Here is a 14,887-nt window from a genome sequence, read left to right as displayed (position 1 = left end):
ATTATTTGGGTTTGTTTGGGTTTTTAGGTATTACTTGGGGTTTCTTTTGGGTTATTTGAGGTTTATTTGGAGTCAAAAAATCCGTGAAGGTTCTCTCAGAAAACCCGGGATGATTCCCCAAAAAAAACAGGAATGTGCCCACTCCAAGAAACGGGAATTTTTCCTTAAATATCTGTGAATTTTCCTCCCCAAAACCAGGAACGTTCCTCTAAAAATCCCAGACTTTTCCCCAACAATAGCAATGCGCCCCGCCCCAAGCCATCCAATCGCCGCGCTTCATCTCCCAAACTAACCAATCACAACACAGCCCGCTCCAAACCATCCAATCACGGCCCGTATTCCCTCAACAACTCCCGCCTCTCCCGTGGCTCTCCTGTCAATCACCGTGCCCTATACCGAACCAACCAATCACTGCGCGGTTCCCTCAGCAACTCCCGCCTTCCCCGCCCCGCTCCTGTTCCACCGCTCGGTTCCAACCCTGATCCAGGACGGGCCCCAGTGAGTTCCCAAAAAACCCCCAAAATCCTCTCCAGACCCCCCAAAATGCCCCTAAAGCCCCCCAAAATCCCTCCAAATCTCTCAAAAATCCACTCAAATCCCCCCAAAATCACCCCCAAATTCCCCCAAAAACCCCTAAAAACCTCCCAGAAACACCTCAAACCTCAACCAGAATCCCCCCAAAACTGCCCCAAAAGCCCCCGAATCCCCCAAAATCCCCCAAAGCCCCCCAAAACTGTCCCCAAAAGCCCCCAAATCCTTCCAAAACCCAAAATCCCCCCATTACCACCCCAAAAAACTCCTCAAATCCCCCCAAAACCCAACAAATACCCACCAAAGTCCTCCCAAATTTCCTAAAGCCACACCCAAAACCCCCAAATGCTCCCAAAATCCCTCCATAACTCCCCAAAAATCCCCCCAATCCACCCCCCCAAAAATCCCCCCAAAATTACCCCTAAATCCCCCAAATCCTCCCAAACCCCAACAAATTCTCCCCAAATCCCCCCAAACCATCCCTAAAACCCCCCCAAATCCTCCCAAAACCCAACAAATCCCAAAACCCCCCAAATACCCCCAGAACTCCCCAAATTCCCCCACAAAAACTCCAATATCCCCCCAAAACCCCACCAAAAATGCCCTAAATCTCCCCCAAACCCCCAAAAAATCTCTTCAAACCGCCCCAAATCCTCCCAAAACTCTCCAGACCCCCCAAAATCCCCCCAAAACCAGACTTAAAATCCCCCTAACCCCCCCAAAATCCCCTCAAAACCTAAAATCCTCCCAAAAGACCCCAAATGTCCCCCAAAGACACACCCCAAAAAAGCCCCAAATGTCCCCTAAAACCCCAAATCGCCCCAAAAATCCCCCAAAAATCCCTAAATCCCCCCAAATCCTCCCAAAACCCCCAAAATGCCCCCAAACCCACCCCCACAATCCCCCCCGCAATCCACCTAAAATTTCCCAAATCCTCCCAAAACCACCCCCAAAAAAAACCCCAAATCCCCTCAAATACCCCAACCCCCCCCGAAAAAAAAAACCAAATCCCCTCAAATACCCCCAAAACCACCCCTCAAGTAACCCTAAACCTCCCAAAACCCCCCAAAAATCTCCAAAACACCCCAAACCCAGGTGTGCTCTGGTGGCCCTGGCCATGGCGGGGGCGCTGCTGGGACCCCCTGGCCCCAATTGGGTCTGGGGGCTCTGCTGGAGCCAGCGCGGGCCAGGGCTGCACCCGCCACAGGGAGATGTTCTCAGGTGGGTTTGGGGGGTTTTGGGGGGTCGTGGGGGTGGGGGGGGTTAGGGCATTTTCGGGTGGTCCTGGGGGGGATTTGGGGGAATTTTGGGGCGGATTTTGGAAGATTTGGAGCATCCTGGATGGGTTTGGGGGAGGATTTGGGGGGAATTTTGGAGGGTCCTGGAGGGATTTGGGGGAAATTTGGAGGGTCATGCGGGGAATTGGGGGAGGATTTGGGAGAATTTGGGGAGGATGGGGGGGGATTTGGAGAGGATTTGGGGGGGATTTTAGGGCATTTTGGGGGGGTTTGGGGGAGGATTTGAGGGGATTTGGGGGAGGATTTGGGGGGGATTTTGGGGACTCCTGGGGTGTTTTCGGGTGTCTGGGACAGTGTTGGGGGGGTTTTGGGAGATTTTGGGGGTAATTTGGGTCTAGGGGCTCTGCTGGAGCCAGCACAGGCCAGGGGCTGCACCTGCCACGGGGAGATGTTCTCAGGTGGGTTTGGGGGATTTTGGGGGATTTTAGGGCATTTTGAGGGGAATTTGTGGGGGGTCCTGCGGAAGGATTGGGAAGTTTTGGATGGATTTGGGGGGAATTTGGAGGGGCATTTGGGAGGATTTTGGGGGGTCCTGGGGGGATTTGGGGAAGTTTTGGGGTCATTTTTGGGGCCAGTGGGGTCAGTTCTTTAGTGCTTTTGGGGTGATTTTTTGGGTGATTTTCAGGATGTTTTTGTGATGTTTTTGGGGTGTTTATGGGATGGTTTTGGGGTGATTTGGGCTGTTTGTTTTTTTTTTTTTGATAACAGAGCGACCACCCCAAGAGAGACTTTCTGAATTTGTCATCTTTTTCAGAGCGGTGAAAGAGTGGTGTCTTCTGGTATTGTTCATTTTGTGTGCTGGGGGTGCTGTGCTTGTCAAATAAACGGGTTCTTTCCACTTCTCTCCCAGGAATCCTTCCTGAACTGGTTGGGGGGAGGGGCCTTGTGGGTTTGCTTTCTGGAGGGGCCCCCTTTGGAGGTTTTCTCCCAAATTTGCCCTAAACCAGGACAAAATTTGGTGCCCAACACGTGGGGCTCGAGAGAGAGTGGAAAAGCCCTGTTTCGAGTGCATTTTGGTTGCCATTATTCTGTGTCAGTATAAAGCAGTTAACAGCCATGCTTTTTGAATTCATAATGTCTCTTGGGGTGAAGGCTTGCATGCATTTCTGGTCCCTATGGGTTTTTAAGGTTTTAATACTTCTATGGTCCCTCAGTTTATTTTCTTATCCAGAAATAGCTCTTGTATTGTCCCTAATATGTAGCTTTTACAGCAGAGGGGCACTGACCAGAATAGCTATCCTGCTGGGCTTAGTGGTAATAGCTTGTAAGAAGTTTATAAACATGCTGGGGCCTGCTCCAGGTATGAATGGTTCGTGGTTATGGTTATGCATCCAGTTTGTTAGAGGAGGAGCAGGGGGTGAGGCTTTTCAGCCTTTGCTTTCCTTCTTCTCCTCTGAATCTGTTACATCACTGTTGGAGAATGTTCAGTTTCCCCTGAATGTTAAAGAGACTGTCTTTCTGGTATTCAATCTGGTAAGCTTCCTCTCCCAGTCTGCTGCTTCTCTAGAATGAGGGCTGAGATTTCTAGACGGGCTGATGAGATCCCTGACTCAGGAATAGACCCAGGTGTGGAAACTCCTAAGTGATGTGGGAAATGGGAGAATATGGGCCAAATCCTGAAGGAATTCTCTGACCCTATAGTCTGGGACTTTTCCCATGAACAAATTCAGAACCCAGCTGAGGTGGGGAAATATCTGAAAGAGAAGTACCAGGATGACCCTAAGGAAAAAAAGATCATTGCAGTGAGCTGAGCCTTGGCATATGCTTATCGCGCGTTGCTAGATACGGTTGGGCAGCAGACAGAGGCAGGGGGGCAGGGAGATAAATCAGCAGCTATCCCGGTCACTCAGGCTGCAGCCAGCACCCCAGGCTCAAAGCCAGCAGCCGAGCTAGATAGTGAGCCTAAGCCAGCAGCTAAACCAATGGCTGTTGCTACTAGCACCAGAAGTGGAAAATGCACAGGCAAGACCAATCGGCCAGTGGATGATGATGATGATGATGATGCAGGAGAAGGACCCTCAGCACCTCCTGATGTAAAATCAGAAGTCAAAGCAGCAGGTGCCAGATCAGAAGCCAATATGGAGTCCTTTTCCCTGAAGGACCTCCGTGGCCTAAGGAAGGATTACACCCGGCGACCTGATGAATCCATAATTAGTTGGTTAGTCCATCTCTGGGATGCTGCAGGTGAGGCCACAATTCTGGACGACACTGAAGCCAGGCATTTGGGATCCCTGTCACATGATCCTGTCATCGACCAAGGAATGATGAGGGGGGTTAATCCTCACAGCCTGTGGGCAAGGGTCTTGGACAGTGTTGCACAAAGATACCTGTGTGCAGATGATCTTTAGATGCAGCAAACCCAGTGGAAGACCATAGAGCAAGGGATCCAACGCCTGAGAGAAATGGCAGTGGCAGAGATTGTCTTCTCAGATGACGTAACAACTAGGAACCCAGACTTGGTACCATGCACGTCTGTGATGTGGCGGAAACTTGTACGACTCAGGCCACATGAATATGCTTCTGCCTTAGCCATAATGAAGCGGGATGAGAGGGATGAGACCGTGCTGGATATGGCGAAGAAGCTCCAAGCATATGAAGACCCTGTGCATGGCCCAATTCTGCATGCCAGAATCACAGCAGTGGAAACACATCTGCAAAAGTTAGAGGATAAGATAGAGGAGAATCACAAGAAGCTCAGAGAGGAGATTAAGACTTTCTCCAAATCTCAGCACTACAGATCAGAGATCCTAGTGCCCAACACAGACGTTCCCCAGATGGAGAGAGAAGGTACACCCCACGAGCTGAGCTGTGGTTCTTCCTGCGTGATAGTGGAGAAAACATGAGGAGATGGGATGGGAAATCTACTGCTGCTCTGGCACGACGGGTACGTGAATTGAAGGAAGGCAGGACTCAGAGAGGGAGCTCCACCAAAAGGGAAGCAGCTCCAGTTGCCCGTAGCCGAACTGCCAGATACAATGACGATGATGACATGTCCGATCCCCTTGAAGGAACATCTAAGACATATGCCCAGGGAAAGAAGCATGACCAGGCTTAGAGGGGCCCTGCCTCTAGCCAGGTAGAGGCTAGGGAAAATCGTGTTTTCTGGTCTGTGTGGATTCGTTGGCCTGGCACATCGGAACCACAGGAGTATAAAGCTTTGGTCGACACTGGTGCGCAATGTACATTAATCCCATCGAGACGTGGGGACAGAGTCTGTTTCTATTGCCGGCGTGACAGGGGGATCCCAGGATTTCACTTTGGTGGAAGCGGATGTGAGCCTGACGGGAAATGAGTGGAAAAAACACCCTATTGTGACTGGCCCCGAGGCCCCATGTATTTTGGGCATAGATTACCTTTGAAGTGGGTATTGCAAGGACCCAAAAGGACTCAGGTGGGCATTTGGGATAGCAGCTGTAGTGACAGAGGGCATCCAGCAATTGAACACTTTGCCTGGACTGTCCGAGAATCCATCTGCAGTAGGACTTCTGAAGGGAGAAGAGCAACAGGTGCCAATTGCCACTTCCACAGTGCATTGACGGCAGTATAGAACCACTCGAGATGCTGTGATCCCCATCCATAAGATGATCCGAGAGCTGGAGAGCCAAGGGGTGGTCAGCAAGACCCACTCACCCTTCAACAGCCCCATCTGGCCTGTGCGTAAATCTGAAGGGGAATGGAGATTGATGGTGGACTAGCGTGCATTGAATGAAGTGACTCCACCACTGAGCGCTGCCGTGCCAGACATATTAGAGCTCCAGTATGAGCTGGAGTCCAAGGCAGCAAAGTGGTACGCCACTATTGACATTGCCAATGCATTTTTCTCCATTCCTCTGGCAGCAGACTGCAGGCCTCAGTTTGCTTTCACCTGGAGGGGAGTGCAGTATACCTGGAACCGACTGCCCCAGGGGTGGAAGCACAGCCCCACCATCTGCCATGGACTGATCCAGACTGCACTGGAAAAGGGTGAGGCTCCAGAACACCTCCTGTATATTGATGACATCATTGTGTGGGGGAACACAGCCACAGAAGTGTTTGAGAAAGGACAGAAAATCATCCAAATCCTCCTGGGAGCTGGTTTCGCCATTAAAAAGAGCAAAGTAAAGGGACCAGCTTGTGAGATTCAGTTCCTAGGAGTGAAGTGGCAGGATGGACGGCGTCAGATCCCTACAGATGTCATTAACAAGATCACAGCTATGTCTCCACCGACCAATAAGAAGGAAACACAAGCTTTCCTAGGTGCCATAGGCTTTTGGAGAATGCACATTCCAGAGTACAGTCAGATCGTGAGCCCTCTTTACCTGGTCACCCGTAAGAAGAACCATTTCCACTGAGGCCCTGAGCAACCACAAGCTTTTGCCCAGATCAAGCAGGAAATTGCCCATGCAGTAGTCCTTGGTCCAGTCAGGACAGGACCAGATGTGAAGAACATGCTCTACTCTGCAGCCGAGAACCATGGCTTGTCCTGGAGCCTTTGGCAGAAGGTGCCTGGGAAGACTCGGGGTTGGCCACTAGGATTTTGGAGTCGAAGCTACAGAGGCTCTGAAGTCAACTATACTCCAACTGAGAAAGAAATCTTGGCTGCCTATGAAGGAGTCCAAGCTGCCTCAGAGGTGATTGGCACAGAAGCACAACTCTTCCTGGAACCCCGACTGCCGGTGCTGGGGTGGATGTTCAAAGGCAAGGTTCCTTCCACTCACCATGCCACTGACAATACATGGAGCAAGTGGATTGCCCTTATCACTCAGCACGCCCGTATAGGTAAACTGAATCACCCTGGGATTTTGGAGGTAATTACAAATTGGCCCGAAGGTGAGAATTTCGGTGTCACAGATGATGAACCAGAACCAGTGACATGTGCTGAAGAGGCTCCTCCATATAACCAGCTGCCACCAGAGGAAACACGCTATGCTCTTTTCACAGACGGTTCCTGTTGCATCGTAGGGATGAACTGGAAGTGGAAACCAGCTGTATGGAGCCCCACACGACAGGTTGCACAAGCTACCGAAGGAGAAGGTGGATCGAGCCAACTTGCTGAACTCAAAGCTGTTCAGCTGGCCCTGGACTTTGCTGAGAGAAAGAAGTGGCCAAAGCTCTACCTTTACACTGATTCATGGATGGTAGCCAATGCTCTGTGGGGATGGCTGGAGAGGTGGAAAGAGGCCAATTGGCAGCGTAGGGGAAACCAATTTGGGCTGCTGATGAGTGGAAAGACATCGCTACCAGGGTAGGGAAGCTACCTGTGAAGGTCCGCCATGTAGATGCCCATGTCCCCAAGAGCAGAGCTGATGAGGAGCACCAACACAATGAGCAGGTAGACCAGGCTGCAAAGATAGAGGTGTCAAAGATAGACCTAGACTGGGAACACAAGGGAGAGTTATTCCTAGCTCAGTGGGCCCATGATGCCTCAGGCCATCAGGGTAGGGATGCTTGCTATAAGTGGGCATGAGACCGAGGGGTGGATCTAACCATGGACAGTATTTCTCAGGTTATCCATGACTGTGAGACATGTGCTGCCATCAAACAGGCAAAGCGAGTGAAGCCCCTATGGTATGGTGGGCAGAGGTCCAAGTACAAGTATGGGGAGGCCTGGCAGATTGACCACATCACACTGCCCCAGACACGCCAAGGCAAGTGCTATGTGCTGACCATGGTAGAAGCCACCACTGGGTGGTTGGAAACCTGCCCTGTGTCTCATGCCACTGCCCGAAACACCATCCTGGGCCTTGTTCATTTCAAGAACAGCCTTATCAACACCTGGGCTAGGGAACATGGCATTGAGTGGGTGTACCATATCCCCTACCATGCACCAGCTGCAGGAAAAGTAGAGAGGTACAATGGGCTACTAAAAACCCAGCTGAAAGCATTGGGTGGGGGATCTTTCAAAACTTGGGAGCAGCATTTAGCAAAGGCCACCTGGTTAGTTAACACCCAAGGTTCCACTAACCGAGCAGGTCCTGCCCAGTCTGAGTCCCTGAATATAATAGATGGAGATAAAGTCCCAGTGGTACATGTCAGAGGTCTGTTAGGGAGGACAGTGTGGATCAATTCTGCCTCGAGTGCAGACAAACCCATCCGTGGGGTTGTCTTTGCTCAGGGACCAGGTTGCACACGGTGGATAATGCAGAGAGATGGAACAACACGATGTGTACCTCAGGGAGATCTGATTGTGAGAATGATATGCAAATATCACTGTTTGCTATGTTATTGCCATCATCTGTACACTAAACCGTATAGACATGAGATAGGAGGAAAATGTTTGATGATATGGGGATAAGGGGTGGAATGTCCTAGGGTGACTGTTATCCCCATTCGTGTGTGTAATTTATGCTGGATATTATGTTCTGTGCCTTTAAGACTGGCAGAGTGAAAGTTTTGTTTTGGGCCTCTTATCAGCCACTCGGCGGGACATCCAGATAGCACCAGAACTTAGTGTTGCTTTTTTGCTTTTTGCACTGCTTTTTGCCTTTGCTCTTGCTTCTGCTTCGCTTCTGCTTTGCTTGCTCTTGCTTTTCCCCCCCTCTTCTCATTAGTTAATTTAGCTAAACAGTCCAAATTCTTTTCTGGACTGCTTCCTCTGTGTGGACCTGCCGAACCTGCTCCGGACTGGAATTGGAACCACCGATTTGGAAACACCGAGAAGCTGCCCCAGCGCCGGAGGGACTGATAACAGCGACCACCTCCCAGGAGAGACTTTCTGAATTTGTCATCATTTTCAGAGCGGTGAAAGAGTGGTGTCATCTGGTATTGTTCATCGTGTGTGCTGGGGGGTGCTGTGCTTATCAAATAAACAGGTTCTTTCCACCTCTCTCCAAGGAATTCTTCCCAAACCAGTTGGGGGGAAGGGCTGTGTGGGTTTGTTTTTTGGAGAAGCCCTTTTTGGGGATTCTCTCCCAAATTTGCCCTAAACCAAGACAAGGTGTTTGTCCATGCAGCCCTCAGACAGGCCATCCTTAAAAGATCTTTTCTGTCATCCTTGGGTGCAGGGTGTTCCTCTGCCCTAGAAGATGGGAGAGATCCACGTGCACAGTTGGATCCAGGGGCCTGGCAGGTAACAGCTCCACACATCTCTTGGCAATCAGTGGCAAAGCAAACCAGACTGGTTTTGTCCTGCCTGTAGCTCTGAGCAGGGGTCAGCAGAAGGGAACACGCAGCTCTTGGGCTGGAGCTGAGCTGGAGACCTGGTGTGGCAAGCACTGGTGGCCACCATCCCAGCTGGTTGTGTTTGTCTGGTTCATGGATGGCTGGGGCCCTGGGCAGAGCCCTGACAGCCTGGTCTGGCCCCAGGGAAAGAGAAGGAGCCCCTGGAGAAGCTGTACCTGGTGGGGCTGCTGCTGGAGACACCAAGGACAACCTCAAGGATGACAATCTCTTCCTCAGCCTGGCCAGCTGAAGATGATGGACTTTGATTCTTGCACCTTCTTCAAAGCCAGGCTCCATGCCCAAATTGCAGGTGAGTCCACAGCCAGGGGGATGCTCCCAGATCTGAGCATGGCATGGCCTGGCCGGGCACCAAAGGTTCACCTTTACTGGGGCAGATGCAATGAATTCTTCAGTTGGCTGCCCGGCTGCTTTTTGGCTCTGGGCAGCTGCTGAAGGCTGGATGTGCCGTAGCTGGCTGCAGGCTGGGCACATGTCCTGCCTTCCTGCTCTGCTCCCAAAGGCAGCAGGGATGGGCAGCTCTGGGCACAGCCAGCATGGCCTGGGCACCGCAGGCCTTGGCACAAGGGGACAGGAGCCCTCAGGTGACAGGCAATTTCTGGTGTCTCTCCTTGCAGCTGGGCTCTGTGGGTGCTGAGGCTGCTCTGGGCTCTGCCAGGGCTCTGCTGGAGCTCAGCACTGGGCTGGAATCAGCCAAAGAAGAAATGGTGTGACCTGTAGCACAGACTTGCTTGAGCATTTTGGCAACACAGCTCAAGTTTGCAGAGTGTACACCTCCAAGGGAAAACATGACACCCCCCCAAAAAATAAACTTGTTCAATAACTTCTGAAATTAAATTAATCTGGGGTGACCCCAAATTACATTTCTCAGCTTGCTCTAGCTGTAGCTCAGCCCTTCTCTAAACAGTTCTCTCCACTGCCTGCCTTTTACTTCCCAACTGCTCTCTTCCCGCAGTGAGCTCCCAGCCCATCGCAGTCTCTATCACACTGTTGCCTTCCTTGGTGCCCCCTCACCACAAGGAAGAGGGAGCCCCAGACTTAGGAATTCATCCTGGGACTGGCTGAGGAGCAGCAATGTCTCAGAGGTCCAGTGGGATTTTAGTGTCATTCAGAGCCACTCTCCAGCCCTCAGCTCTGCTCACTGCTGAATTCCCACTCCCTTTTCCTTGTCCTTTCAGCAGGATGAGCTCTGTGAATCCCCTTGAGCCTCCCCAGCCCACTCTTCCCAGCCCACGCACCCCCCTCAGTTTGGCTGAAGCTGAAGCTTCTCTGTCTCCTCTGGCACACCAGTCCAGTGCCCTGTGCGGGGAGCCCCAGCCCAGAGCACAGCACCAACAGTGCAGTCCAGGCTGGAGCAGCTGCCCTGCAGGCCTGGCTTAGCTCTTGGTGGCAAGGGAATGCTCCCTGTTTCCAGCTGTCCCTGCAGGATGGCCCCAGGGCAGAGCCCAGCCTGGCTCTCACTGCAGCCCCTGGAGCTTGGGGCAGACAGTGCTCCCAGAGCTGAGGTTCCTGGGGAGCACCCGGAGCGGTGCCTTGCACTCTGTTGCCGTGTGTCACAGTGCAGGCTGGCTGGTACTGTGTGAATGCACCAGCCCCTGCTTTGACTGAGAGGGGCCTTGCCCAGTCACATCTCTGCCAAGGCTGCAGCATTTCACTGGCCAGAATCTGACAGGGCATAGAGATCAGAGTAATGAAATTATCCAGACTGGGTTTTTCAAAGGCCCTTTAGAAGGAAGGGCTTGTGAATAAACGCTCTCTGTTTGCCACATGGACACCTGGGGTGAGTGGTCTCTTTGTCTCCAACCCATTCCCTCCCCCTGCCAATGTTACAGCCACCCACTCCCTCACACATCCCCCCTCGTGCCTTCCCACTGCCGTGTCCTGTCAGGGCTTCTCCAGCCCCTCATCCCTTCGTGGCTCTGTCCCCTCAGGGTCTTCCCCATCCCAGCCAACCTGCCCAGCAGCAGCACCACAGCCCCACAGCAGCTCCAGAGGAGCCCCATCCAGAGGCACCTCGGAGCCCTCAGCAATCCAGCCAGCAGCACACGGGCAGGACGACACAGATGGCCCTTCCTGGCTGGCACAGGGCTTGTGGCCATCTCCAGGCACCACTCCTGCAGGGATCCCTGCAGCTCTGGCCCCTGCCCAGCTGCTCTGTCACCTGCACAAAGGCTTCAGAAGAACCACCAAAGACCAAGGGCCTTCTGACCATTTTCCCTACTACACTGCACATCTGGGCAGCTGGCTGAGCCCAGGCACCCTTTTCCCCCTCTTCCCCTAAGCCCTGCAGACCCTGGGCAGGAAAAGAAATCTCCTGCGAGACTGTGTATTATAACACATTCTATATTCATATACTAAAGAAAAAAACAAAAAGAAGAAAAGAACAATCTTAAACAAATAGAAAATTCCTGCTGGCTCAGGTGGCCCCAGCAGGCAGAGCCTCTGGGATCAGCTCTCTGCAGAGCTCCACCAGCGCAGCCAGCCGAGCCCTGACAGATGAGGCCGTGTCCTCCATGTCCTGCGGAATTGATCTTGCAGCCTCTGGAAGAGGGTATATCGCTCACTCTGCAGTGCCCGGAGGACATACAATGTTTGAATTGCCATGTCTGACACGGCACTGCTGATGTCCTCCGTCAGGTGTTCAAGGGCTGAACGAGAGAGGAACAGAGCCATGGTCAGATCCCAGATTGGCAGAGACCCGAGGAGAGCCCCCTGCCAGGGCCATCCCAGCTGGCTCTAGGCATGGCCAGGAGGGAGCAGGGACCAACGGGAGCAGCCTGAAGCTGCTGGCCACGAATCCCCCACGTGGCCCTGAAATCTCAGTGTGCTCTGCCTATGCCGCCCCTCGTCCGCACAGGGAGCAGAGCCCTCTGCAGCTGGGGCAGGGCTTGCAGCTGCCCCCACCAGCCCCCACTGCCAGCCCGCTGCCCTCACTCACCAGTGCAGATCAGCTGGAGCTCTTGCTGCTGCCCCCTCAGGTACTGCCCAGCCATCCCTGTGAACACAGAGCCTGTCGTGGCCCCAGCGGCACAGCTCCCTGCCGGCGGCGCTGCCGGCGCTGTGGCCACACGGCCTGCTGGCCCGGCAGGGCTCAGCCCGGGCCCTGGCCGCACGCTGCCGCCCAAGGGCACGGCTGCCAGAGGGCGGCAGCAGCGCCCAGGCCAGGCGGGGCTCCACGGCGCCGGGCCCGACCGGCACTGCCGGGGCAGCAGGCAGGGCTGGGGCCGAGCTGTGGCGGGCCGGGGAGGGAGCCCGGGCTTGTGGCTCACCCATGAACCTGATGGCCGCCTCTCGCAGGGGCTCCTGTGGGCTCTGCAGGTAGCGCAGGGCCCGGCGCAGATGCTCGGCAGCTCTGCTCCTGTCCTCTGCCAGCTGGAGAGAGCGGCGGGAAAGAAGGAAGGGTTGGCATGGGCTCAGCCCCTGGGCCGGGCGCTGCCTGCGCCCAGCCCCGGCCTCCCCTGCCCGCACAGCCCTGAGGCGCGGCCAGCCGCCGCTGGCGACGGGCTCCCGAGGGGAGGGGCCAGAGGGCCGGCTGCTGCCCGGGGAGCCGCGGTGCCGGCCCGCCCCGCAGCTCCGCCGGGCCGAGGCTCCACGGGCACCTGGCTCGGGCCCACGGGAGCCTGGAGAAGAGCCCGCGCGGCCTCTGCGTGCAGCAGCAGGCAGGGGCACAGCTGCCAGCCCCGCACTCTCAGCACCGCCCTCGGGGGCCTTCTCCAGGCTGAGACTGGGGCTTCCAGGCCGTCTTTACCAGGCACTCGGTGAACTTCCACAGCTTCTTGTTCTTCAGAAGTCTTTCAAGATCCCTCCTCTTCAGGAACTTGGCCACACAAAGCAGTGTTTCCCGTGAAGCCTGGAGAGCAGCAGAGACGAGGAGATGACCCCAAAGCCCAGGGCGCAGGACCCGTGTCCCTGTGCCAAGGCCTGGAGGAGGCTGCAGCCTGGCAGGCACCAGGGCAGGAGGCAGCCAAGCCCCCTGCCAGGGCGACAGCAGCAGCCCACGAGTCCTCACCTGTGCCACAAGACGATTCTCATCATGGCAGTGGAAGAAGAGTGGCAGCAGGCTCTGGCGCAGGGGTGTCTTCAGGGCCTTTTTTGCCTTTTCCGCTGGATGAGTCACCAGTGTTCGGAAGAGCAGTATGGAGATTACCTGCACCTGGCTATTGTCCTGTTTGAAAGGAAGGAAAAAAGACCTCAGAATCAGCTGCACGGGGCTCAGCTTGACGCAGGCTTGCAAATCCTCAGGGCACGAATTGTCCGGGTAGCACCCAGTGGCTGTGGCTGGGGGCAGCGAGCCTTACGTGGTCAAAGAGTGGCAGGAGCGCCTCAACCAGCTGCAGTGTGATGGGGCTGGGCATCAGCATGTCATTGTCCAAGATGATAAAGCTGAGTAGCATGACTGTCATGATAACTATCTCTCCATCTGTGTCCCACAGGAACTCCACAAGACTTTCAGTCAGGCTCCACATTTTTTTGGTCTGTGCAGAACACAAATTTGTGAAATGCCATCCTCCTGCTGCAGGGCCTGAAGGCCAAAGGCACTTGGGCAGCTGAAGCGGGAGGCAGGAGAGCTGGGAGCAGCTGCCCCATCTCCCAAAGCCCAGCCAAGCCCAAGCGACTGCATTCCCTAGCTCAGCCTCAGCCACTGCCCCCTTCTCACCATTGAGGGCTTGTCAGTGAGATCAAGAAGGGCCCTGAGCGCCAGGCGACGCCTCTCCCTGCACTCCCTCTGCAGCTGCCTTGACAAGATTTGCAGGACTCTGTTAGCACTGCGTTCACTCAAGTCCAGGCACTCGAGAACCTGAAAGGCACAGGGCAGTGACAGCGGACCTGGCCGGCAGGAGCTCGGAACCACACAGGGCCGGGCCCAGGCAGCAGCGCAGGGCACGGGCTCCATCCCAGGCAGCTGTGGCTCTGAAAGGGCAGAGAGCTGGGAGGCAGCTGAGCGAGGCAGCGCTGGCCATCAGGCTCACCTCCACAAGGAACGCCAGGGCAGGCAGCTCCCAGCGTGGCTCCTGTGTGCTGAGCAGCCGGAGCAGGTAGCGAGCGATCCGGGAACACAAGGGGATGGAGACACAGGACATCTCCCTGGCAGGAGAAAAAGTAACCAAGACTGTGGGCCAGGGGCACAAACCTCCGCCAGGACTGACACACACAGGTCTGGTCTTTCCCCAGCATTGTGCAAGTGGCCCTGGACTATTTGGGAGGCGGCTCCTTGTGGGCACCCTCCTCTCCCAGCCTTTTCCAGTCTGCTTGGCCGTCCCTGGGTGACAAGACCCTCTGGGCCACGACCACAGGATCTGTGTGGAGCTCCCTGGGCACAGAGCACAAATGTCAGAGGCAGTGGGGAGAAGGGGGTCTCACCTGGCCAGCAGACTCATGGCACAGTGGTGGGTGTCAGCACACAGCAGCATGTCCCAGCCGCAATTGTGTTCCATTGCCACCACCACATCCTCGTGCTGCGTTCGGCAGAGCAGGGACTTCAGGGTCTGCACTGCAAACCTGCGTGCAGAGCAAAGCCCAGGTCACGCTGGGAGCACTGGCTCCTTCCCAGGTCACGTGGCAGGGACAGGAGGAGTAGGATGGAGCACCTCCTGGGGCTGGTGGCAAGGCCATGTTGCTCCTGGCATCCCTTCCAGAAGGTAATGACCTCCTCTGGCATATCCAGAGTGCTGAAGAGCACTTGGAGGAGCAGATGCACAAAGAGGCGGGGGAAATACACCGTCACCATATGTGGGACACAGGGCACCTGGAGGATCTTCCACATCACCACAGCTGCCTGCAAAGGACAAAGCCACCCAAGACAGTGCTCAGTGCTGAGGTGTCCGTGTGGCAGGGCCCGAGCTTGGCAGGGAGAGGCCCAGAGAGACACAGGGGGAGCACGGGGCCTGGCGGGCCTGAAG

At 54.8% G+C, this 14,887-nt stretch overlaps 1 pseudogene; it reads right to left on the bottom strand.

Moving 5' to 3' along the window:
* Window positions 1-14,887, bottom strand: part of LOC132334622 (zinc finger protein 850-like) — an 860,268-nt pseudogene that overhangs the window by 650,368 nt on the left and 195,013 nt on the right.

This window comes from Haemorhous mexicanus, chromosome 16 (assembly GCF_027477595.1).
Source record: "Haemorhous mexicanus isolate bHaeMex1 chromosome 16, bHaeMex1.pri, whole genome shotgun sequence".
Lineage (NCBI taxonomy): Eukaryota > Metazoa > Chordata > Aves > Passeriformes > Fringillidae > Haemorhous > Haemorhous mexicanus.
This window is presented reverse-complemented; position numbering and strand designations above follow the sequence as displayed.